This window comes from Anser brachyrhynchus, assembly GCF_964034855.1.
Source record: "Anser brachyrhynchus genome assembly, chromosome: 15".
Classification (NCBI taxonomy): domain Eukaryota; kingdom Metazoa; phylum Chordata; class Aves; order Anseriformes; family Anatidae; genus Anser; species Anser brachyrhynchus.
In genome coordinates, this window is record NC_137733.1 from 7,581,059 (window position 1) to 7,606,263 (window position 25,205).

General features: G+C 38.6%; 1 long non-coding RNA gene across 3 annotated transcripts in view; it reads left to right on the forward strand.

Moving 5' to 3' along the window:
• LOC308178534 overlaps nucleotides 1-25,205 on the forward strand; it is a 248,288-nt gene that overhangs the window by 31,526 nt on the left and 191,557 nt on the right. The window lies entirely within an intron of this gene.

The window sequence follows — 25,205 nt, forward strand, 5'->3', positions numbered from 1 at the left end:
TATGAGGCTGCAGTTTTAATCCGTAGCCAGAGGAGTAAGAAAACCATCACTGCTAATCTATTTGGCAGTATTTGCAACAAAGAATTCTATTTCCTTCCCCTCTTTTTGTAATGTGTGGAAGGAAAAACCTTCTTCTATGTACTTGCCAATAATGAAAGGTACCTAACAGGTTTTAGAAACTATCAACAGTTTTTGTATGATAACTATAACTGCTTATTACCAATCTTTTCCCAGGAACAGACTGTATATTTTTTTCTCATTTAGTAATTTTGAAAACAGGCCCACGGTTTTACATACCATTCTGCATTAGAGTGTATGGCTCATCATATTAATATTCCCCCTTAATTCTTTTAAATACAGTTTTACATTTTTATAAATATTCTAATTTTCATTGAATTAGACATGCTAATCTGTCCTTTAATAATATGTTTACATTTTACTTCTTTAGGGTTGCGAGTAAATTAAAACACGTTTTATCTTTCAGTTCTGCATTTTCTGAAGTTTACATTGCAGATTGATATATTTAGAATATATGCATATATCTGTACGTATGTAGATATATATCATAACATGCATACTGAAGATTAGTGAAACCTCAGTTTAGTTTTACAGATCCTCAGGCGCTATTTCCTTCAGAGTTAATTATTGCTGCAGGTAATAAAAAACATTAAATGGATGTCTTAGGAACTCTTGGTACTGTAGCCACTATGGGAGTGTATTCCCTTGCAGAAGGGAATTGAGTATGGGATAGCTCCATGTGCCAGTGCCACAGTAACCTGCTCAATTTTTGCTGATATTGCAGGAACATCTTTATCTAGCTCCTTAGCTCTGTTTTCGTATACATTTCTGTCCCCGTGAGAAGTGTACTAAGTTAATGAAGGGTGATATTAATATTTGCATGCAGACAAACCTTCTGTCTTCCAACCATCTGAACCCCCCGAAGCATTAATCACTTTAATATGAGTTATGAATCCAAAAGAGAAGACACATGGACTTGTATTAAATATGCTTCTTAAAGAAACAGAGTGCAGGAGCTTCACAGGAGGTCAGACCCGTCGTCTGTCTGTCTGCCATAGTCACCGCAAAGTGCTAGAAACCTGCTGTGAGCCATTGGATAGTCAGCTCTCAGGAGAACACTGCTTTCTGTTCTGAGACTAATTATGGTGTATCTGGAATTATGGGGGCTTGCACCCCTTTTTTTTCTGTTTAGTTAGTATGCCTCGTTAGAAGCAGAGCCCAGCTCAACTACATGATTGTTTCAGTTAATGCGGTCTCCCAGAGGGGCTTTGTGCTGGTATATTCTAGCATTTTTTCCATGAATTGCTTTAAAAATACAGAAGTGTAAGGGATTAAAACCTAATTCAGCAAGGTGCTTAAGCAAATACTATCTTAGTGTATGTATAGTCACGTTAATTTCATCAGTGTGCTCATGGGTCTAATGTTTTGCTGTACTGATGCTAAAACACATAAATCCCTCTTGTGATGAGGTTCATGTTTAGGATGCAGAAACCTTCTGCTCAGTGTTGCTGCAGCAGTTCCTGGTGTCACATCACCATCCTTTGTGCCATAGGTTAACATGCCCACAAGAGTCGACAGAGCAGGATGTGTGTGCGCATCTCGCCTCCCTCAGCTGACAGGTTGGCATCTTCTCTTAAAGTGCTATTGAGAGTGACCTCTGTGGAAAGGCTGAGGTTGACAGCTTGGGGCAGTAACGTCTTAAGCTGCAAAATTCCTGAGGATATGTCAATCCTTAGAGAGCTACCAGGGTGTTGAGGTTTAACCTGGCAGGCAGCTAAGCACCACACAGCCATTTGCTTGCTCCCCCAGCAGCCCCAGCGGGATGAGGGAGAGAATTGGAAAAAAGGTAAAATTGGTGGGCTGTGATAAAGACAGTTTAATAGGGCAGAAAATAAAGGAAAAATAATACAAGAATACACAAAACAAGTGATGCACAGTGTAATTGCTCACCACCAGCCAGCCCGTCTGCAAGCAATGGCAGCCCCCTGGCCAACTCCACCTGTTACTGCTGAGCATGAAGCCACACGGTGTGGGACATCCCTTGGCCAGTTTGGGTCACCTGTCCTGGCTGGGTCCCCTGCCAGCTCCTGGTGCACCCCCAGCCTCCTCACTGGCAGGCAGCACGAGAAGCAGAGAAGTCCTTGGCTCTGTGTAAGCACCACTCAGCAACAACTAAACCATCAGTGTGCTCTCAGCATTGGTCTCATCCTAAATCCAAAGCACAGCACCTCACCGTCACCAGCTACTAGGGGGAAAATTAACTAGCCCAGCAAAAGCCAGGACACGGGGAAATATGTAAGTGAAAAAAAGAGCTGCAGATTAGAAGAAGGAAAGATTAGTGCAAGGAAAACCTTTTATTATCTTTCAGATCTTCCTTTTAGACACCCATCACAGGCATTTGCAATCTGAATGTGCCTTATACCCATTGCTTAGGCAATAAAAATTTAACAAAATCCATTAATCCTATTTTTGAAACAAGCTGTACTGCAACCTGTAAGAACCTGCAGATATATGTTACTGATAAAGATGCTGTCCATCAACTATTCCCATTTCTATGTGCACTCTGCAATTTCCTAGCAATCTGAGGAGTTATTAAAGGTATGAAGTCTTGATCACAACATTGTGGTCATAGACACATCACCTCACACACAGTTGCACCTCTCTTACTGGCAGAAGCAGGCTTTGTTTTCCAAGGGATTACATTAATATCTCAGGCTACCTCACTTCACTTTTAAAATTATTACCTAAATCTAGTTTCTAGTTTTTTACTTATATTGTTATGTCTTTGATCACATCTATATCTGGGGGAAAAAATGGAATAGGAAAGATAGGGATTTAATTAGCGGTGACAGCCAGAGGGTATAACTGTCAGCACCAGAATGAATGGCTGCTTTCCAGTTGTAGCAGCAGAAAGAGCAAAATTGTATCACCTTATTTATCTACCTGTTATTACACTCAGGGAATTCCCATGTGTGTTCATCACATACTTAGCAAGTGATTGATTAGTGTGCAGTAAAACTACTAAATCTTTTAACAAATATTTTCGGTTTCTCTATCTGCAGCTCTTCCATTTTGTCACATACTGTTTCCTCTAACTCAGACTCTAGAGAGATCTGTACGACACTCCTGTGCAGATGAGTTCTGCTGTTAATGCACAAGTCTCCTGTACCTGATGTGTCCTTCCTCCAGTCTGCATAAGCTGACAAATTGCTTTCAGTGAGTTAAAAATGAGCTCCATTGTTATTTTCTTTTCAACAGGGATGTACATTTCTAATTTCCTGTTGGAGAAGTTGTTTATTAAAAAATCTGTCCGTTCATTATTTGTGCTTATGAAGGTGGAGCAACTTCATATGCAGAACATAATTAGCACTTGGAATTGTTTTGATCTAGTTTTCTCTAGGTAAACTCTTCACTAATAGAATATTTGTACTGATGAGAAAACTTCTCTTTTAAACTCTGCATCAAAGCCAAACTACGTGCATTTCATGATTCAGATGGGTTTTCAGTGCAATACAAATAATTTGAAGTATCTTTCTGAAACACCTCTCTTTATGCTAATTTTGCCTTGGGTTATTTGGTGGGGAGGTAGCATGAAGTGCAAAATATTTAACAAATAAATTAAATAACTGGCACATAGAACTTCTTCAGTCTGAGGCCTGTATGGAAAAGTAACACTCTGGAAAAGAAAAAAAAATCCTCTCATGGCTGCACATTAAGATATGGAGAAGGGAGTGGAAAATATCTGTCATTAGAACTGCTGCAAGCATCTGAGGAAAGGTTTCTTGTGGAAATTGATTATCTGCCTTGGGTGTTCTGAGGTGATTAAATTAGTCATTCTGCGGTAGCTCTTTTCATTAGATCGTGGTGGTCAGCCTGAATGAGATCCATGAGAAAAATGAGCATGGAGAACATATTTTAAAGTGACTAGTACCCTTGTAAACCTCCTGGACTTAAAAGTGGAGTGTGATACATGTTCTGGCCTTCCAGGAGTGGCAGACCAGGAGATGCTGTAGCCCCGGTGCCTCCTGTGTTCAGCTGGCTGTTAGGAGTAGACAGAAAAAGCCAGCAGTTTACCCAGGAGCTGAACAGGGTACTTCAGTTCTGCCAACGCATCACCAGTTGGCACATTATGCCTTATTCCACCTCTTCAAAAAGTAAGGAAACGAGAACACTTTCCGGCTGCTAGGTTAGCTTCAGTTTCACTAAGAATTCAGATTAGGATGTAGTCCACATAGTAGTCATGAGAGGCTGTCCTGCTACCACAACAGAGGCCTGTTCCTTTGAAGACTAGATGCATATTTAGTGCATTACCCGTAATACATCTGAGGTAATAATGCTTTGAAAACCCAATTGCATTCTCGGCTGCTGTGTTATAATGGTCTATTTACTTTTCCTCTAATGTTAAATATCCTTCTCATTTATATGCATGTGTAAATTAAGAACAGCAGAGGTAATGAGTGTAATGCAAAGATTTTCGAGAAATTGTACTGATCAGTCGGGTTCTGAACATGCAAAATCTGAAGGATTTTCTATTTTACAGGACAAATATTTCACTACTGAGGTACTCCATCCCCTGTGCTCTTTGTTCCATGTCATTCCTAAAGAACGGAGCAATCTTTGTGTTGTGCTTGCTCTGCTGAAAGTTGATAGGAAGCCCTATCCTTTGAAGAATGTTACATTCATATAATTAAAGTACACAGAGAGAGAAACACAAACTCCTGCTCTGAGCTAATATTTTTGGCTCTGCAGGACACACCTGAACATGAATGACTGTGTATCTTTTTCATTTAACCTTCGTTTTAATTTAATTTCACTTAAGGAGCTGACAGCATTAGTCTACCATATTGATTAATAAGCTAGAAAATATTTCTTCAGGTGATAGCAAGGTGACAGATTTATATCTAGAGAACAAGTATTGATGTGTTTAATTTGCTTGCAAATTGAACTGATAAGGTACAGATTATTTAGGCCAAACTTGAAAGTTAATTCTCATTTAGTAGGCATTCTTGCTCAGACTATGAGCAAAGATGCTGAAATCAATAATATGGTAATTTTTTGTTTGTATAGGTAAAATAAGTAGGTTCCACACAAAGTACGTGTGTACTTAATATATATATATATATGTACACACACACCATGCATACTTTCTAGATTTAAGACTTAACTTGGCTTTGTTTTTACTGATAATAAATGAGACAACTACCAGATTTCTTGTTAATCTGGTTTATTCCTCTCTTTCTGTACCACTTCTTACTCAGAGAATCCAGCATCTCCAGTGCTAAGTACATACCCGTCTGCCTATGTAACTTGCAAAACCACGGATTAAGAATTAAAAAGAATACCACCTGATCTAGCTTCAATTAATAATTTGTCTTCCTTCTCCCCATAATGCAGTCTCCCATAACATGAAAATTAGTAAATGCAATTGAAACAAAAAAAGACTTCCAAATGAAAAGAGAGTAAGAATCATAATCCTTAACTTATCCATTATCGCTCTCTCCTTCTGTTTAAGCCTCTTTGCTGCAATAATCAAAACTGCAGTTGCTTAGTCACTGATAATCCTACATCATATATTCATTCCATTATTTTCCTGCAGGCCTTAGAAGTACCTTTTGACCATGATACAACTTGTCTGGTGATTGACAAGTGTTCTGATAGCTTGTTTCACAGCTTTCTTGCATCTTAGGGGCTGAATTGCTGGAGGCACAAGCTGTGGAGAGAGAAAATCAAGCCTTATCAGTGCTTCCCAAATTCTCGTTCAGGTTTTTCCTCTTGAGCTTCTGCCTGCCTTTACTGATTTAATTAATGCTTCTATGTCCCTAGGTTACATACCTGCTGACTTTAAATCTGTTGTCATTTATCCATTATTAAAGTAACATTCTATGCCCGATGACTTGGCTGACAGCTATAGAATGACTGCCAAACTCCCATTCCCATCAGAGATCCTTGGAAACAAGTACGTTAAAGACTTTTTTGTAATGAAAAGGGGTAAAATTTATCTTAATAGTTTTAAAGTGTGATATCCTGAAGCTCTTCAGAAGCCAATTAACTTGCATTGTATTGACTTGGATATTGTTATTTCTCCTTTCACTGATGTCAGTGCTGCTTTGGAAAATAGATTCTTCTAAGAGCCACTTGACTATTCCTTTAAGGGTGAAGTTAAGGGAGGTAACCGATGTTACTGTAATATCTTTAGCTTCAAGCTTGTTTCCCTTGCTCTGGCCTCTTTGCTCTGAAATTCATGCTCATATCTGCTCTCAAATAGCATTCTGTTCAGGGGATGACTGTACGTAAAAGGGGGCTTAGTGCAACAGCATCAAGTCAGAGGAAATCACGGCCATCTCTCTGAGCTTCCTGCCATTGGGGGAGATCCATTGCACAGCCTCATCTGTGAAAGAGAAAGGATTATGTCACTTTCCTAGTAAAAAATTCTTTAATTCTTTTGTATTATGTTAAAACAATGATGTACAGTAGCTCTCATTAGCCTCTCTGTAACTCAGCAATTTTAATGACTATTTCCTCTGTGCAGTTGTCCACTGTTCTGACTAAATGTTTTTCGGGTGTTTGTTTGTTTGTTTTCCCCCCGAATTGCAGGCTAGATTTTCTAAGAGAAGTGCACCTGTGCATAATAGGTTTAAAACTATTGATAAGAGACTTACTTCTCTGAATTAACGCTTGCTGAGGCTGTCGAGGCAGTCCATAGGACCTTATATGTCTGTGGATCATGAGTGGGATCTAGAGGGACTGGTAGGTTTGATTTAGGGGTCAGTATGTCCCTGGCTGTTTCTGTATAGATTCTTCAGTATTTCTATACCAGCATTTCTGTACTTTTTTCTTATCTTTTTGTGACCTTGGACTTTAATTAAAATTAACTTTTAAAATGCACAAGTTTTCATTTACTAAGCACCAAATATAAAAGGACAACAAATGAAATAAATGAATATAAAATTCCACATAGAGTAGTTAATCCTGTGTTCGCAATTCCGTCCCGGTCTATGTCCAGATGATCTTTCAAAATGCTCAGAGGGCATCAAATTAAACTAGAAGGAGGCAGATGCGGAACAAAAATGGCTTATTCTTCGTGCCGTACAAATAGTTATGGAATGCTTTTCTGTGGGTTGTTGAGGATCCTGAAAGTTGTAAGTGTAAGATTTGTAAGGGAAACATGTAAGATCTGACCGGGAAACATAATGACAGAAAAAGAATACATTGAGCATTATTAAATAGAAAGCTGCCATCTCTGCCTCTGGAGATTCTGATCTGCAAACTACTGGAAGCCAAGGGAGTACAGGGGTAAGTATGCTTCACCTGTTCTTGCACTCTTTCCAAAACCACTCCTACTTCTGAGCTTCTCTGTTCACTGTGAGAGATACAAGGCAGTGTGGTATTATACTGTTCTTATTTTATTGTTAAAATGTTTTTTTTCCCTCGGCCATGTCTTTGTGGGACTCTTTCAGGGTTATCTCCTTGGTTAAACATTTGCTATCTTTAATGTTTTAATAGTAAATACTAATCTAGATATATTCATTCATAGCTACTCTATACATGGTACAGGTGTTTCTGTTGAAATTGTTATGCCTGATTTGATTTAATCTTTTTAACAACATTTGTCCAAGATTTAACATTTCAGTGAATACAATTGAAAGGAACCTCAGCATTTGAAAACTAAGTTTGGGAATCCCATCTGCAGTAAAATTTCATGTTTTAAACACAACAAGTTTTGAAAGCATTGAAATCCCCAAATTATGACTTTGTTCAGTAAGATTGGCTTCAGTTCCTTTTTTTTTTTCTTTTGACCATCTTAGATAGTTTTAACCTCCTATTTTAGTAATATTTGTAACTAGCTTTTATATTTTTGGAAGATGACACTTTGCTATGATCAAAATTATAGCATGTCGAGTCTGAGGTATGCTGAATAATTCCTGCAAATATTGATATAAAAGTGTATCTGGCTTCCTTTTTTCTAGATCACTGTTTGAACAAGTTGTGAAACAGCATCTCAGAAACTTCTAAATAAGTATGCATTGTCATTGCAGAAGGCCATGTCTGAGTAATATGAAATGTCATTTCAGTTGACAGCTAACATTGTACAGTGAATGTTTGTGCACGATTTCATACAAATAAACAGGGAAACAGGTACGATTGGAATTAAAAAGTAGAAAAATAGAATTCTGAAGTTGAGCCTAATATATATTCTACTGTAAATGAAAGCTTTAAGAATCCTTTGATTCTTTCCAACAGTTTGCTTCTATTTCAAAAAGGTTGAAAGAGGACTAGGTGTTTATGAGCTGTTTTACTCTTATGAAATGCATACCTTGGTTAGTTACTAAGCATGCTCATGGAGATGGTTTCAGGTATTAGTACTGTTTTGTCAGACGTGTGTTTATCAAGAAAAAAAGCTACAGCCAAACATCACCTAGACGTCAAAACAAGATCATCAAAGAGAAATGCCATTTAAGAATCACTTTTTCAGTTCACATTTTTGGAAATGTTCAGATTAATTGATCTCAAAAAAAAAAAAGAAATGAACATTTAAATTTTCCAGTTTAAAGTAATTTTAAATCTTTACATTTAGAAAAATAAAAATACCTTTAGAATTGTAAATGCTTGCAGCAGAAATGTTTCAAAAGGATTTAAAAAAATTCTAACATACTGAATCAGAAGCGATTGTATTTTACAAAGCAAATGTTCAAGATTTTAAATTTGGATTCAGCTCTTTCTCTGGAGGAGGAGGTGGGAGAGTAGTGGGAAAGCTGTGCCCAGCCCAGCTAATCTTTGTAGAAGAGTAGCTGAGGTGTGGATTGACAAGGTAGGTTATATATTTGTGTACATGTATACACAGTCTGTGTCTGCCACTGTAATCTCCAGTATGGTTTTCCTGGGGTGGGATAAAATTTCTTTCCTGCTCCTTCAGCTTAGTCTTAGCAGATCTTTTATTGTTAGCATAGTCTTTATGTTCACATTGCAGGAAGACATCCTTGACTTGTGTAGACAAATCCAGACTCTAGTTGCCTGCTCCGTACAGAAATGCTCCTTGTGGGAGAAGACAGTCTTTTTCCTGTTTGTTTTCATTGATAGTAGCTTACTGCATCAATCCTGGGATGCTCTTTTGTTTTGCCGCACCATCTCTCTCCTGGCTACCAGAGAGGAGGTTGCTTTCTCCATTCAAGCCACCTCTGGGCAGATTTTCTGTGGTTGGGGCTTCATGATAGTTTCTTTGTTGGTTTCTGCCTGTCTTGAGAGTGTAGTGGATCAGGTCCTCCTATGATAAGGGAATGCAGTTCAGGTGTATCATTTCTTTTTGCATTTTAACAGCTAATTTTTGAGAAGGTTTAGGCATTCCATTGCTCTGGTTTCAGAACCAGGGAATTACATGTTGAACATTGCTACTCGCTTGGGATTGCTCCAAATCACAGCAACAGGCTGACAATGGCAGATTAAATTCCTTTTCATTCCTTGTTATAAGTTTGAGTAATCAACACACTGAAGATGTGACAGGCCTGGTTGCTTCCTTTTAGCACGAGTGACCCAGATTTTAGCTTTCCCTTATCAGAAAGGGGTATGGATGTGTGAGGATTCTGCAATCGTCTATCTTCCTAAAAAATCACCAGTTCTTCTGATACAGTTTGAAGCAATTTCAAGACTGTATTTAAAAGAGGCTCAGGGTTACCTTGGCAGTAATGCTGTGTGTCAAGGCTGAGGTGCATTGGCAGAACACAATTGGAAATGTTGCATAGTGTCTGTCTCATACCTATTTTACTTATTTATATTTCTGCCCTGTACATTCTAGCTGTTTTTATAAATCTGTTGTTTTAACAGTCATTGACATTCTTACACAGTAAAAGGAGGTGTATCTGACTTAATATTTGTTTAAGTTTTCTGGTTTCTCTCTTCAGATACTTTTTTATCTTAGTCTTATGTCTATTCGTTTATATTTGGGGAGCCTCATTCAAATCCAGTGAGCAATTACGTTGTGGTGTAACCATGAATAATATTGCTGTTTACACATGCTTAAGGTAGTCCATTTCTTGACAGGGGATGATGTTATGTAGATTGATACCATCTATATTTTAAAAAAATTCTGTCTGACTTGCTATCCATCTTTCTAAACATTTATGAAGTATCTGTCTTTGTTGAAACCTTCCATTAAAACTGGAGATGATGTTATATCCGATGATGTATATTCTGCTAATGCTTACAAAGCTGTGGAGTGCATGCAAGCTGCACAAAGTCACTTACAGAAAGATAAAATATGGTGAGAGAAAATTGTGAAGACCTCAGCAATGGATAATGTGTGGAGGTGAAAACATTTCATTAAAGGCAGACTTTTATCCTTTAAAACAGAACAAATAGTGAAATCAAGAGGAATCTCATGTATAAAAGCTCACAGGCAGGTTAGATGGCTATGAGTCATTCTTAGGGGACTGTTGCAACAGGCTGCTTGCTTATATTTTTATTACTTGTGGAAGATGAAAAAAAATACATATATTTGAAGCTTTATGTGAACATAATTTCATGAATTCCTGTTCCTTACACTTTTTTTTTTTAAGGAATATACCCCTTAGCTTGCAGCAGTTTTGCAGAGAATGAAGAGACTGATCATTTTGAATGTATTTATGTATGGTGCGATTCCTTCTTCTGATGAATGCTACAGTAATAATTTCCCCCAGTTAAGAAGGTCTCCTAAGTGATCCCAGGACATCACCTTAATTTGCACAGGTGTTTCAGACCTTACTATGTAGTGCTCCTTGTTACCAGTGACCAGTTTTATTCAGAAAACTAGGATTGTATACAGCTATAAAAATATAGAGAGCTTAAAAAAAGGCTCTTTACTGTCCTCCCCTTTTCTTTTTTGTAGCCAGATTCTTGGTTTCCCTTTTTCTTGCCTTTTTTCTTTTCAGAATGTTAATTGAATGGCTTCTTTATTCAGAGAGAGAGAAAGAATCTAGTAATATTGATACCTGCAATTCTCTTACCACTGTTCTTTCATTTGCTTGGAAGAGAGTGCCCACTGAGGGGAAATGATAAATGTAGAAATGGAAATAACTAAATAGGCAAGCAATCTGCTACTATACATTACTTTTCTTATTTTATGTAAATAATAAATTAATGATACATCAGATAGTATGGTAGACTACAGAGTAAAAGATCTTAGGTAACTGTTATTTTTGTTGATGTTAGATCAGTTGCTCCAACACAAGCACTGTGCTACAAAAGTCAATATTGGGCAAACCAATTTTACCAGAAACTGAGCTCAGCATGCAGACAGCAGTTTGCTGTACTGGGTTAAGTAATCCCACATACGCAGAAGGTATCCTTTTGATTTAAATAACTCCATATATTTCAAAAAAATAGTTTCTCAGCCAAAGCTCAGTGCTGTAAGATGCATAAGAACATGTTTAGCTTTAAGTCCAGAGCCTCTGCCCTTAACTCTCAGATAACTGTCAGATATAAGGCGTGTGCTTAAATACCTTGCTGAGTAAAAGTTGTCAGGTGTGAGCTAATCCTTGTGGAGGTCAGTAGGAAAGTATCTATAAGGATTAGGTTTGGGCATGATGCTGCCTCTTTTTGAAATAAATACCTCTAAAGTGATTCTGCTGGCATCAACAGTGCGGCATTTTGCTAATTTTGTTTACAATTTACAATAGTTTTTAAAACTTTAATCCAATTTATACTTTTATCAATCTGTGTTTCTCTTCAAAAGTCAAGCTCATGCATATAAACTCTAAATTATGATTGCCAGTGTTATTCAGCAAATATCACCAATTTCCCTGTGAAATAGCTGAATAATTGTTTTACATTTACATTTATAAATATTAAGTGACCAATTCTGTAGTGTAATGAGTACAAGGAGCTATCTCTAAGTTGCAGGGTAACTTGTAGGTGTTTTAAACATTTTATGTATAATTGTATTCATTCAGCTCTAGAATGTGGGTAGAGTATGGTCGTCTGTGGATCATAATAAATATACAAAATAAAAAGAAATATGCATACATTTCTTTGGCATATATAGGAGTTTCTCCCACAGTCTGTCCTGGAGATGGGTTCCCACCAGTACAAATGAGAACAGAAGTCCTGTTTAATGATCCTCTTTCAACACACCTTACAACACACTTGCTAGTAGAGACTGATACCATTTTACTAAACCAAAGACAATGATTCTCCTACAAACAGCAACTGTAAAGCAAAACAACATCAAAGAATCACAGCAGATAGAAAGTTAATGGCCAAAGCTCATGTGAAGTTCTAGACTAAGTAATGATTACTTCTCTTCAGATGCATGCTTTCAGTCACATCTGTACTTTCTGTTATTTAAGCCAAAGTGTTTTGCATTTAAAAGATAAAATGCCTGGGAGGGAACAGTTCATCCTAGAGGATTCGGTATCTTTTGTTGTAACTTTTTAGAAAAGACTTTGAGGGATCAAACAAAAATAATCACAGCTACTGCTAATTTGAGTTTCTTAATGTAGTCCGCATTTCTTAATGGGGAACTGACAAAAAAGAATTAACAGGTTTGGTTTTTTTCTGTGTTGCAAATGTGGCATACTTGCAACTAAATTTTTAAGCAGTTTTTCTACTTTATCAATAAAAAAATATATACAGGCGTGCTACGTAAGTGTGACTGTGGGCTATACTTTTTACATGCACATCTGTACTGTTGATATAAATTCGACTTACATTTATTTTATAGGGCTTTTCTCTGTAGTGGGTAATAGCAGTAGCCTGAATTGGTGGTGTTTCCCAAAAGAGTAAGGAAGTCTCTCCTGCCAGTCTCTCACTGTTTTTTACAAACGCTTATGCTGCAGCCAAGGCAACAGCCCACAGCTCAGCATCAGCTGCAAAAGCAGCCCAGGAAAGCAGGTAGATGCATGCAGGATTAATCCTCATTGCAATCTGCATGATTGTATGTGGACATCTAACAAAACCCAAAGTAGTTGTTTTAAACATGTTAGAGGCAGGTGATGTAACAGTGGTTACTACAGTAGCTATTAAGAACGTGCCCATATGCACTGTGATCATGGCTTAGGAGAACAGGGAAGGAGCTCTAGCCCACGTGTTTTTTCATCCTGCCAATTTGGAGAGGTGACAACATATCCTCTAATGTAATTTAGTTTTTAAATTACAGTGTCGCAGTGCATAAGTTTTCCTTATTTGTTCTCTTGAACCCTTATAATCCTTCCTTGGGGAATCTTTGACTTTCTAGATGAGTCCATCCTCATGCTCTGAAAGAACAGGGTTTACCCTTTAAGTTTTCTGGTATGATTGAAATATGTCTTTTGTTTGTAGCACTTGTTTTTGTGTAATTTCTACATGCCAAAGCAGTAGGGTTTTGTGTTTTGGACATTGTTACAGTTTGGCTAATTTATTCTCAAGTACTCCTCTTTCCATAATTTCCTTTTTGTCTGGGAAATCCCACTGATTTAACTAATGAATCTAGTACTGATTTCTGAACAGCTGCTAATAATAAGAAAATTGTCTTGATGGTTATTCTCGAGTCTGGAGAATGAGCATGCAGGCAAGTTATTGGGTCTTTTTTTACTTTCCAGGATGTTTGGCTTGTTTGGAGAGCTCTTATGTCAAATCCCTTTTATCTGTAATTACAAAGCATTATGATTTCATCGTGGTGCCAAGGGACAGCAAATGACTGCAGGGAATATGAAAGCCCATTTGCTTATCGTAAGGCCAACTTTTGGTCACAGTGACATCATTGCCTAAATCCTCAGTGAATTTGTCTGCCTGTAGCTTTAACCCTGTGCATGCTTCCAGGGCTGACCAGAGTTTGTATATGAGCTCTACTGGGAGCAATGGGAAATATATTCTCTTCCCTTCTCTCTTAAAATAGGACGGACTAGACTGCTTGTCCCAGGGAACTTTATAGGCAAATCATATACAAATGATTTTTATCCCCACTTTGAAATAATATCACAAATAATAAACTAATACCACAAAAAGGAATTAATTCATCCTAAGTGATGTAGAAAGTCCATTACGGATGTGTGAATGAAACCTAAGGTTTTGGTAACCTAGTTTTGCATCCTCATTCCAAACCTTTCTACCTCTCTTCAGTGCTTTCAAATGCTTTCTGGGAAGCCAGCAGCGTTATTTATTCAGTCTATAGCTGTGAGCTGACTTGTGGAGGCAGGTTCTTGCCTTGTCTCTTAGACCACATCATCTCTAAAGGGTCATGGCATTGGAGCTGGGGATTTTGGATTTTTAGAGACTGTGACTGCCCGGTAGAGACATGAAGGAACTACTGTCAAATGTTTATATCAGTAATATGTAACAACACGGTTAAAACAGTGTGTGCCTTGGGAGTCTCTCTTTGCAGACATTGTAGCATGTCAGAATATATGCACTTGTAGATACTGAATCAGTCTGTCATGGGGACATTATGCAACAATGTGCAATGGCAGTGTAACAACTCTAAATCTGGGGGAAACCTCTGGTACCTGTATATTACTAATTACAGCTTTCATTTGCTGCTCACTGACAAAAGAAACGTGAGAGAGGATTCATTCCTAGGGGAACAGACTTTGTCTCACCTTCGCTGTGGGCATTGAAGGAAAAATAATAGAAGAGTCATAATGGACTTTCAAAGATCATCTAGTCCATCTTTCTTTTTCAAGAAGGGTTCAATGATATCTAAATCATTCTTGACAGAATCAGTTCAATGTTTCTTTGAAATCATTCAGCACTGGAAACTCCACAGCCTCTATATATAATCCATTTCACTGCTTGTCATTCCATGCCATTCAAAAGTTTTTTCTTCTAATACTTAACTAAATCATCCTTATGCCAACTAGATTTTTTCCTGTCTCCAGTGGGGCATATTATTTTCCTCTTTTCAGCATCTCTTTACACAGATGTAATCACGTCTCTCTGTAGCTGTCATTTCCCTAGAATAAACGGAAGAAATACTCTAACAAAGTTTTATTTTATCTCAGTTTTTCTGTGTTTATCTGTGTAATTTCTAATCTTCTGACCGTTGCTTTTTCTCATTTCTGGAGTTCATTTATAAATTTCTGGATGCTACTTCAGCTAAAGCATTACCCACAGGAGCCAGAAGGATTACATTGTTTACCTTCTCTGTGACATGATAACCCCAAAATCTTTTTACAGAAAAGCTTCTTAGCTCATCATTTCCTACCTTGTCTGTTTTTCATGTCCTCGTGCTAGTAGCGCTTTGCCAATGCTGTTACTGATCTGCAGTGGTGTGAACTAGCTTGGCTCATCAAGACCATTTGAATTCCAGTCATGGCTTATGTGCACTTCTAGTCCCAAATTGTTCCGTTCTGCAAGTGTACACTGTTGCCTGTCCTTTAAGTCATGAGTGAAAATACTCATTAGTACTGAACCTCCAGAAAATTTTACTCAATACATTTGCCTTTCCCTAATCCCTGTTACTTGAATATTGGAGTTGGCACCCATTTTGCAGTAGTTCCATCTAGACGAGTTGAGATGGGAAAAGCGCTTTGGGAAGAGAGAGGTGCTGGAGAGTTAAACACAGGATCATCCTGTTGCATGATTAAGTCCCCTTCTGTTCCTATTCAGTCTTTCCTGCTCTTTTCCCCTCTTACTTCTGAGCTGAGGTTGTGTTTGTTTGGTTGTTTTTTTGTTTTTTTTTTGTTTGTTTGTTTGTTTGTTTTTTATTATTTATTTCTTTTCTTTCGTGGTATCATTTATGTACCCTGTGAAATGAGCTGAAATCAATGTGGCAATTAACTCCTCTCCATACTTCTGAGAGCAGTTTTCTTGCCCATGTTTTGACCCCCGTTGGCTTCACACTTGCACTATTCTCACAAGCACTGTAATCCAAGCAGCAGAACTACTGTATTGCTGTTAGGGCCCCTGCCTTCTGCTAGGATAATGCCGAAGTCCATTGAGATAAATGATCAAAACCCAATACTCTAAGGAGTGGCAGGCAGGAGGAGGTCAGCCTTTTAAAGCACTGCGATGCCAGGGGAGGAGAGGCCTAGCCGAACACCATTAGTGTCCAGGGTGCAATTACTGGATTTGCTGTGGTGTAAATCGAGCAAGCCCTTAAGTCTCGTTTGGTGTTCCTGCCTGTTAGGTAATTCTGCTTCCAATGTAAGATCTTTGGAGAAGGGTACTCTGTTTCTAAAGGAAACATGCAAGCAACTTCATGATGCCATCTAAATAGTGTCTTATTGTCAGTTACTGACTATATGATGTCTTTAAAAAAATAAATTAAAAAGGTCTGCATTTGTTTAATATCAATGGACCAACGTCAACACCGATGTCTGTGTATGTCACCTGTTATTTGCATTACTGGTGCTAGAAGCAAAGAAGCTAAAGACTCAAATGGTTTCACAGTAAGTTATGGCTGCACTGCTCTTTGCATTTGACACACTCCTGTCAGGTGAAGTCATACTATGAAAAGTTCATATATGTTAGTGCTTAGCTATGGCATTATACTGTTTCCTAAATCTGACACAGACCTCGAGGCTCTCCACCCCATTTATGCAACACAGGAACTTGACTGAAATTTGTCAGTGGGTTGAAATGTCTAGTGGTGGAGCTTACACAACTTGAAGTAGTCTGTCCACCGCTGAATCTTATCTCTAGGAAGATTTTCTGAATATTTAAGGTGCGTAATATACACTGTACCTGAAGAATCTTGTTTTGACTCCACCATACATGAAGAGTTCTACCCTCTTTTCAGTGTCTCTTTGTTATAAATTATATAATTTGTACATAATATCTCTCTTCTGTTGTCTTCTCTGTAGTATAAAAATATTTTTTTCATGGTTTTCCTGTGTTTTCTGCACCTCTGCTTATTCATACTGACTATTTAAGTAATAACTGATTACAGTAATCTTACTGGTTTTTCCCTTTCTGGTACTTTCCAGCTGACCTGTATATTTCTGGAAGCTTGATGGCCAAAGCTTGGCACAGTGTTCAGCTGAGGCTTTATTACAGCTGAGCAGAGTGGGAAGATCACTCGATGTGATTTTTCTATTTGGCCTGTCTGATTTTCTTGACTCATATTCAGTTTGTATCGTGCTGTAATTCCCAGACCCCTGTTTTGCAGATCTGCTGCCTGAGTTGTTCTTCCCAAACTTGTATGTCTGTGCTCTTAATTCCTGCTTAGAATATGTGATAAGTATGCGTATATAGTGGTATGCATTAATCCTTGGTGCTGCATCCTGTTTATTTTACTCCACCACTCTTAATTGGTAAGCACTTTTTGATTCTTATTTTGCCTTCCCATTTTAATTCGGTGGGAGTAATACTTTTCCTTACTGACTTAGACAATGAAATACAAATATAGTTTGATATTTAGAAGTAAAACTTTAGAAGAAAGCTTCTTGATTCTTCTTTGTGGTTCATTTTAGAGGATTACTGGTAACAATGTTGTTCCATTATGGCCATACTTTCCAGCAGGCTAATTTAACCCCCATTTTCCAAATTTCTTATGAAAATGTGAGATAAGACAGAATCGGAAGTCTTGATAAAGTGCATGATATCTACCGCTACTTGCCATCTTCTTGGTTGGACATGTTGGCATTAGGAACGAACAGCTGACTTTTCAGATGTCATTGGTTGAACGCAGGACAGAAATCTGCACTTCTGATCGGGATGCTCCAGGAGATATTTTCTCTGCTCACCAATAGAGAGCCAAAAGTGTCTTTCTTGCTAGCACCTCCATCAGTCTGAAGTTTTGGATGAGAAACCTATAAAACAGCTTTCTGGCAAATCCTCCTCCTCTTGCTGAGAGCAGGAGATGAAAACTGATGAGAGCAGAGGGCTCCTTACTCTACCACATCTTCAAGCTTTATATACAGGAATATGCACAGGGGGTATTAGGATTCTGTGTGTATGCAAAATAGTCTCCCAAGGGAAACAGGCATGTCATACAGCTTGAGAGATCATACAGCTTGAAAATAGTAGAAAACATGATATGGAATAGTATGCTTGGAGATAAGATGCTTTTTATTCCCATCTGTGCTTCAGGGGTTGAGTTGGCAGCAAATATAAGAACCTTTACTAGGCAACAGAAGAGATCAAAAATATAGTATATGCATGGCAAGGCCTGGGATACAGCTTTGGCAGGAGGTAGCATACATCCCAACTGGATAATAAAAGCAGGTCTGGGGATTAACGTGGAGTGTGAACTTTCCAAATGTTTTTTTCTAATGCTATGTCAGTTTTTGAAGAACCTTTATGGATGATGTTTTTTGAGCTCTAGGTAAAATCCCTTTGAATAGAATTATTGAAGAGAAGCCCCTACACTCTATTATTTTTCTGGCATTCATTATTGTGCAACATATGGATGTGTCCCTCTGTGGAGGTTGTGTTGTCTGTCTCAGCTGCTATTCCACATTGATAAAAATACTGGTTCTCTTCTCACTTGTATGTATTAACAGCTTGAGTGTAAGTGAACATACATGCCACAGGTTCTGGAGACTTATGATCTCCAAGAGGGAAAAAAAATCTCTGTTTATTATGGTATATCTCACGTGGTTCCCTTTTGCAGCTGACAAAGGGGAAATTAGCAGATGGTGTAAAACCTCTGTAGTTATTAACAGGCAGTGCTATCAATTCTATATAGCTTTTCTTGTGGCAGTCTTTAGTCACCTCTTCATTTTTGTAACCTTTCTCTTGATCTAGTAGGCATTTTTGATAATCTATCTTTTCCTTAGTTTTCTGTTTGTTGATGGGAATATGATCTTTCTGATATTAACAAAGCCTACCAGCCAAACAGAAACAACCAATCAAAACCCAAAGCCAATGCAGAGAAGAGAGGGAAAAATAACATAACCTCTTTGTAAAGTTAATGCCCTTTGCTTAAGGAGGTTCTGACAAGGTGGGTGTCGGTCTCTTTTCTCAGGTGACTGGTGATAGGATGTGGGGCAACAGCATCAAGTTGCACCAGGGGAAGTTTAGGTAGGATACTAGGAAGAATTTCTTTATCGAGAGGGTGGTTGGGCATTGAAACAGATGCCCTGGGAGGTGGTGGAGCCCCCATCCCCAGAGGTATTTAAGAGACCTGGTGCTAAGGGACATGGTTTAGCAGTGGACATGTGTTAGGTGATGGTTGGACCTGATGATCTTAAGGGTTTTTTCCAACCTAAATGGTTCTGTTTCTGTATTAATGCAAGTTTGCTGCAGTTAGTGTTGGTAATACACCCTTTGGCTAATGTTCTGTAACACTGACAGCATACGTGGAAGGTGTAGCTCACCTTACTATCTGCTCTGTGTCTCTTTTTTGGTGCTTCTTTTCACATACATATATGTACATATGTGTATGTGTAGGTGTAAGAGATGCAACAAATATTCCTCCCATTTTCAGATAAGACAATAGAAAAGAGTATTCAAGGTTAACAATTGCTGTAGTGTTTTACAAAGAATAGCCATGCAGTTTTGTCTCTTGTATTTTTCTGAAACTGTGACCCATCCTAAAAGGTCATCATTGAAAGTGAAGAGATATAATAGAACTTGCTGAAAAGCCATTAGTAGAAAGTCAGCTTCGTCTTTCCCTGGAGTTGATTAAATGCTTCGCTTCAGTCTCTGTAGTACTTTTGTATGAGAAAGTATTGTTACACAATGCTTGTGGCTGTAATACAGATATGGAGAATGGGACTTGGGCTGTTAAAGACTTGACAGTATCTCTTTACTTAAGAGTAGCATCTCTCTTCGACCTCTTTACTCTCACTCCACACAGACATGATCTTGCAAATTTTCCTATTATGAAAAAAAAAATCTTTAAAATGACATAATAGATTTTGTAGTGTATATAGGAATTTTTAACACAGTAAATTTTTCTGTTACCAACCTGTCAAGGAAGTGCAACCCCCAAAATAACTGAATTGTGCTGATGAGTAAATCTAGGGGTCGTAAAAGTGGTTTCCTGACAAATACTTAATTTAACACTGTTGTCTGTGGACAATACAATCTCAACTAATAATAAAATAAATCGTACACAGTGAAGTTAACAGCATGTGGGATACTTGTACTTAGTGTGGCATTTTAATTTTGTGTAGAAGCTTGAAAAATATTGTAACAGGTAAGCAGTCAAATATTAATTAAGAGTCAAAGAAACTTTTAAGGCAGGAGTTTCTAAGAAGCCATGTAGCAAATGGAAATTAATTTTGAACTGAGCTTCAAGCTTCAATATATATTGTGATGCTATCTGTAGAAAGTGTTTAGTTTTGTACCTGAACTTTGATGATTTTATGCAGACCTTATTTTCCTAATGGCCACAGTGGCTGTCTTTCACGTGGGATTTTGGACACTCATGTTGGAGCCAAGCAGCATCCTAAGGATGTATGTCTCCCCTACTCATTATGTGCTGTGTCAAAGTTACAAGACAACCAGGCAGATGAGATACTGGCAGGATAATTGCATTTTGCTACCAGGCAATATTGCAGCTATTATTCTGTTGAAATGCAGTCTCAACAGTGACTGAGTCCAGGAGATGTGCGCACTCCTGTCATGTACCTGTCGCATCCCCTTTCATATACCATTTAGTTGGCTGATTAAAAAAAAACACACTTATAGTGGAGCCTAAAAAGGGTTGCATGTTGAAGAGGTGAGTGAATTTGTGTTTCTATGGGTTTTGGTTTTAACATCTGCACACTGACAAGCCTGCAACCAATTCAGCAGTGCAGGGTCAGGGCCTTTGCTGTCAGAACCATGCCATACAGTGTTGTATGTCCTGCTCTGTTTAACAGGGCGCCTTTGTTATGAGTACTCTTAGCATTACACCTTTTAGATGCATCTCTTAGGACAGAAAGAAACAACCTTACAAATCACTGTTAGTAGAAGCCAGAACAGTTTGCTCTGCATAGGCAGGCTTGTACAGAGCCTTGCACATAACAGCATACACAAGCTGTCTCTGCCTTAATGGATCCTGTCAAGTTGCTCGCTATCACTCTTAGTATTATCATTCCCCAAGCAGTATTGGTAAAATACATTACAACATTGAAGGACACTTTTCATCCCTAAAGTTTAGACTATGTCTTCTTTAGAATGTCACATTCTTTAGTATTTCATTTTCAAAAGCATGGAAGTAAATCAGGTCTATAGATCCCATCTTCAAAGTGATTTAAGGCCCCTGAAATGTAGTCAGGCAGTTAGGTGGATTTTCCAAAGCGGTGTTAATCTTTGATGGTTGCAAACACCAAATCCTTTAGGGAGTCGGGCTCCAAAGTTCACAAAACTGATTTGGAAAAGGTTGTAATGTGTGTGTGTGTGCAGGCACATACAGGTGTACATGGAGAGGAAGGTGTTTTTTTGGTTTGTGTTTTTTCCGAGACTACTGCATAGTTACGGAAGTTGAGAGCTGAAGAGAGGTGTTAGGTGTGATGGGATACTCAAGAAGACTTGTAGGGGTTCTCCAGAGAGAGCATCAGTTTTGAAAATACTGCACAGTTCTCCTGACGTGAGCAGTGGGAAGTAGCCACTGAAATCACTTTTTAGGACACACAGTCAGCTACCCCAGTCACATGGGCCAGCTCGGTGAGAACTCTGAGAGGGCCGAGTGGACAGCTTTGGAGGGAGCTGTTTTATTTTGGGGGCATAGTGGATGTGTTTGAAGCCTTCTTATTTTTTTACTGAGTTGTATTTACTTTTGTAACCACCACCAACAAACGTAGTACATTCCTGTGAAATACATGTGGCATATGGTAAAGGCGGTACTAATGCAACAGCAGTCCAGTCTGTGTCTTTCAATTGCACAATTGTTTTCATTCACAGTGTGTGAGGGAGTCAACAGGAAGTCTCTGTGCTCAGCAGTCAGTGCTATCCCCTGCAGAGCGCCTAGCAAAAATCCCTACTGAAGTATAACAGTGCCTTGCAAACTTGAGATTCTTGACAGAAGAGTAGTCATCATTCAGCTTTCTCCTCACCCCTGTAAGGAACTGTTAAGGACAAAGCGAAACCTAGTTTCTCTTCACCTGCAGTGGAGAAAAAGAGTACAATTATGGTATTTTATGGTTTTGTTGCTTAACGAAATAGTAAGTAACAGGTAAAGTGCTCTTTCCCTTGGGGACCAATTACTTTGGGGAATTATATGCATTCACATTGGCAAAGGTCTCTCAAATAATAACTGCTGTGATGATCAAAATGTTAGTGTGAGCCCACATACTGGAGAATGAAAATGAGGCCAACAATTGCATGCTGTAAAGATGAGAACGTGCTGCTGCTCGGGCGGCATTAGTGACTTCACTGACACACCTGCTGCTTGGTAAGACTCGTTTCCTTGACAAAATAATCCTGCCAATGACCACTCAAAAGCCTGGTGATTATTCCCATTTTTCAGTGCCGGTTAGTAGCTGAACCTCAGGCTGAGCAGCTGCACTGCCTGACGTATTCTCTTGACTGGAAATCATCACTGCTGATAGCCTGTTGTGCTTCCAGCCTTATTTATTGCTAGGGATGCACACAACACTTGGTGGGCAAGTTCAGATGATGAACTCTGCCAGTGAAACATCAACCCCTATTAACAGGCAGTGATGCCTCATAATTTAAATGCAGGAGAAGCTGCTAAGCAAAGCAAGCTAGTGTTGACTTAATAGACAAGATGCGGCTCTGTGTGTAACAGCAGAAAGCTGAAGCCCTGAATAGACCAGAAAAAAAAAATCCTCTATCTTTAGTAAGGAAGAAAAAAATGTAAAATTTAAACAGTTTTGGGATGCAAAATTGTTCTCAAGTTATCTGCAGAGAAAGAGAGGCACAAAGACCCTCTTCATGCACCAGTGAAGGTCCAGATCTGCCATAATACTGCCTCACGCACCTGGGTACAAGTACTGTCTCACTCTTTTCACTTATGTGAAGGAGAGCAGCAGTGACGGATTAGGATTCTAGAGTTGTCTCAGCCTCAAGTAAGCAGGCATTCATTGCTTCTGCTTCCCAAAAAGGGAGCCTAAACTCTGAGGGTGGAAAATGAAGTGGAAATGAAGGAAGAATGTTGCTCTTGAAGTAATACCGTTATCTTCCCGGAAGAATGGGGTCCTGGGATGGAGAGGACCTATCCAGGGAGCCCTGGACTATTCAGGCATTTTTTATTTGGCAGATAATGATGTTGAAAAAAACGTGAAAACTAGGGACCGATTTCCTTCCAATGTCAAGAAGTGTAATTTGTTGGCACTGGTGATAAATACGTCCATCTCATATTTTGCTAACCCGGTAGAGCCAGCAGAGCTGAGTGAGGTGTGTCAAATTCTTCTTGGTGCACGTTCTGCAGAAGCATTTACTATGTCCAGTCAGCTGCATTGGTCTGCCTGCAGCTTTTGCAGATATGCAGAATAGAAACAGAATCCTAATTTGGCCCCAGCTTTCATTAGTGCAGCTGGATGGGGAGGAAAGTCCTGGTTTAATGCTAACGTTCCAGATCAGGTTGGCGGGTAGGAGGACACAGCTTACTTGCAGACTGAGCAAATTCAAGTCTGGGAATTTCTAAAGCATAAAGTGTGAATTCCAAGAATTGTTTTTTACAGCCGCTTTTCAAATTAGAGCTGTATGTTGGTGTTTACATTGAAAGTTTTCCCCTGGGGTTTTAGCTGTAATAGCATTTGCTGGCTCTTTTCTTTTTTTTCCCATCTGTAGGCTGAGATTAATGTGCTATTATGTCACATTTTTCAAATGAATTGATTTAGTGTTTTAGCATAAAACATTGAAGTTTATCTTCCCTCATTAGTCACACTCATCTGCCATTACCCTCCTAAACATGGTCCTAGACAATGTATAGCAGGAGAGCCAGCTGGGCTGATTGTGCAGTTTGCTAGAGCAGCATGCGAGTGCTGCAAGAGGCTTGCTCGGAGAGTAATAATCCAAGGTCCAATGGTAAACTGATATTGCCCAGCCTCTTTCTTCATCTCTTCTTTGTGAGATGCAAGATATCCACTCTTTGACATTAAGCCTGTTCTTAACTGAAAACACTGCTTATTTACTGGGGAAACACTAAGCTTGATAAGCTTGAGTTTGAGTCCTAAGCCATCAGGTAAGACTTGCGTGCTCTTTTGTGGGCTACCCATAGTGGGAACTGCAGAGTATGACGTGAGAGATCGTCTTGTGCATCTCTTCTCTTCATGTGGGTGGAAGCTGGATAGTGTGGTCAGAACCCAATGGGAATGTAATGCAAGTGTAAGTCACACCTTGTAAATTGGAACGGTGTCATGACTGGTCCTCCAGGTGACTTGTAGAATACTGCCATTATATGCTGCATTTTCTGCAAAACTACTGGTAAATCCATAATTTTTTCTATGATTAGTAAACCTCAGATTTTGTTCTCCCAAACCAATCTTGTTTCTAGAGGATTAGTTACCAGGAATTTTCCGAGTAGTTCCTCATATTTAATATAGCCAACAGTGTTAATAATTAGTTTTACTCCGTTGGGACTTCATTATTGGACTAATAAAGGATTTATTTATTTTTACTTAGGATTTAAATGTATCCTGGAAGCTATTTCTTACGGACCATGTAATAGTATTTTAGAAACAATCCATAGAGCAAGTTGTTGTATAACTTTACATGAACAGGGCTTTCATTCGTCCTTTGTGGCTGAAAGTAGCTTTCATACCCAAGCTAGCATGGCATCTGCACTATTAATAATATGTATTGTATTAATACTGATATAACTGACAAAAGTTATCTGAAGTCATATAAAAACAATAGACTTAGTCATATGGCTTTCCCACCAAAAATTGTTATACAGTTGGTATAACAATTAATAGGTATAGGCTGCCCAAGGAAACTTACAACATGAATACGATCAGCTTTAAATTTGCAACAGTAAGAACATGTCCTGGAAAATAGTAGAGAAAATGAGATTTAATTATTAAATTAAATCAAATGGCCACAAATGAAGATGGAGAAGAGAAAAGGATGTGACACAAGTCTGTGGAGGGGAGCTAGGAGCAAACTTTCGGAGAGCAGATCCAGAGAAGATGCTTTTTGTTTTGTTCAGGAAGAGACTATTAATGGTTTAGTGGGAAGGGCACGAGAAAGAATATGGTGCATAGGAGAGAAACTCAGTGCAGCTTGGTGAGTATGACAAACAGAGGAAAGATGTAGACTGTTACATCTGAGAAAGATCATGTTTGAAAATTCCAGAGGTCTGCAAGGAGAGAAGCTGAAAGGCAAATGAAAATAACTTCTGCTATGCTGATTGATGTGTGCATCCCACAACTTGCAGATGGGATGAGGTTGAGGTATGTAGTGAT